Raw genomic sequence first — 2,137 nt, 5'->3', positions numbered from 1 at the left:
TCTAAATTTATATTATATTAATTTATTAATATATAATAAACAATTAGTTATCATGTACAACCATTTCAAGTTTTCAACAGTCTTGTGCCTCACGTGGAAAGGATTTGAAGTAGAAATAATGTATGTAGTGTATGTTAACTATGATTTAGAATCTAGATTACATTCATAGCAGATAATAAATATATATTATTAGGCGAATTCTCTGGTATAGAAGCTCCTTTTACTTCTACACATGTAGTATTGTGGTGGCAACGTGATTGAATGACAAGTATCCATTTTTAAAAGACAAGAACTGCTGTGTGACAGGGTGAGTACAGAGACCACAGTGATATCTACACTGTTTTTTTTTTTTTTTTTTTTTTTTTTGGGCAAGGTCCAGGCCAACATGCAGGCCCAAACCAAAACAAACCAGATTCCCAAGACAGATCCACAGACCTATACCCGACCCAGCGTTGGAAGAGGTCTCCTTCCCCACTCTGCAGCTGAAGTTTCAAACTCATTACCAAACTCAATGGCCACAGCCAAGGCATGTTACCCCAGAGCAGAGATCCGCCATTGCAGCAAGCTTCCATTGACAACTTCTTCCAGAATGAGGGAAAGAGACCACCGGAAGAATCCTCAACAGACTAGATCTGAGCAATACTCCAGTCACCTAACCCTCAGTCATCTACCCGATCCAAGCGTCAGCTGAAACATGGCCCCAAGGAGCATAAGCCAATATTCTTGTTTGATGAAACTGAATGCATGCATCTAGTTGTTCATGACTACTCTCCCCTCTTAGCCGGTTCCCTGTCTGTGGTTTTCGCATCCAGCCTCCCTGGCACATCCCTTAGCAGCCGCATCAACATCTCCTCAAAACACCCTCCGGACTAGCAGAAGGCATGGTAAGCAAGAGGGAGAGAAACAAGGGTGTGTGAGTGTAGATTCTTATCTGATGAACATGAATGCCTGGTGTTGTGCACAAAAAGCCTAGATAAACCTCATATCCTGCATCAAAGATCAGCCCAGGGTCCAATGCAGGTCTTGGATCAACATGTCCACTTCCATAAACAAACGGAGTAGCTTGACAAGCTTTGTAGTTCCTGCTTCAGAAGGTTGTTGAGCTAGAAGAGGATTCCCTGCTCTATCTAATGTCAATGTTGTCGTCATCAAGGCTGATTTAATGGCAGCAGGGCTCTAATGTGGATGCTTCTGCTTTATGAGAGCAGCAATGCCAGCTATATGCGGCGCAGACAAACTAGTTCCAAATATCATGGCAAATCCCTCACCAACATAATTTGGCCTATCAATACCATTTGGACTCCAAGCAGCCCAAATCAACGAACCAGGAGCTAATATATCTGGTTTGAGGAGATCTGCCTCTTGGAAGCTGAAGCCCTTTACATTTGACCCTCAAACCATCTCCAATTTTACCTTTTCCTGTGAAACTCTGGACTCGTCCGGTCCAATCTCTTGGTGTAGAAATATTATGATGATCAACAAGTTCCTTCGAGTTTCTGACATCTACGATAACAATCCCAGGAAGACCAACAGGAACTGGGTCAAATCATGTTTCTAGGGAAAACGTTTTCAACACAAAGAACAAATCCAACTGCGCCAGGGCCTTTGCTGTTTCTGAGACTTTCTTTATTGATGCTGAACCAGAAATGAAGTTGAAAGAGTATCCACAGAGAAGAACTTTGCCCTCTATCAGTCTCTTGTTTAGAAGTTCTGGTCTCTGGCAATCTATGGGGATGGACTTCATCACTGAAGAACCTAGCAGCACATCATTTGCAGCACCCAAGGTACCAAAATGCATATCCATAATGCCTCCAAACTTTCAATCTGCAATCTAAATAATTCCCTGCCTGATTTAATTTATACACAGCCAAAAAAGAACAAAAAGGTCATCATACTCATGATCTGTTTGCCAGTTGCAGAGACATATAGTGCTCTTTTGCCAAAATGTTGATGATGATTTGTGGCTTGCACCTGAGCCAATTCTGTTGAAGAGAACCGTCAGCAGTAAGCCTAGCTACTTCATGTGCTAAGCCATTCCCTTCTCTAGGCACCCAGGTAAACCCACAATTTGTGATACTTCGCACTAATTCCAAAATGTCATCCAAAATAACTTGAATTTCTGCAATTGATGCTTTTG

The 2,137-nt window shown here is 42.0% G+C and overlaps 1 pseudogene; it reads right to left on the bottom strand.

Annotated features, from left to right (window-relative positions):
• Positions 1–841: 841 nt before the first annotated feature.
• On the bottom strand, positions 842–1,804 carry LOC112785430 (subtilisin-like protease SBT2.6; annotated as a pseudogene).
• Between the last annotated feature and the right edge of the window lie 333 nt (positions 1,805–2,137).

The sequence above is a fragment of the Arachis hypogaea genome, chromosome 20 (assembly GCF_003086295.3).
Source record: "Arachis hypogaea cultivar Tifrunner chromosome 20, arahy.Tifrunner.gnm2.J5K5, whole genome shotgun sequence".
NCBI classification, from domain to species: Eukaryota; Viridiplantae; Streptophyta; class Magnoliopsida; order Fabales; family Fabaceae; genus Arachis; species Arachis hypogaea.
Note: the sequence above shows the minus strand (reverse complement) of the source record. Positions and strands in the feature narration are given on the sequence as shown.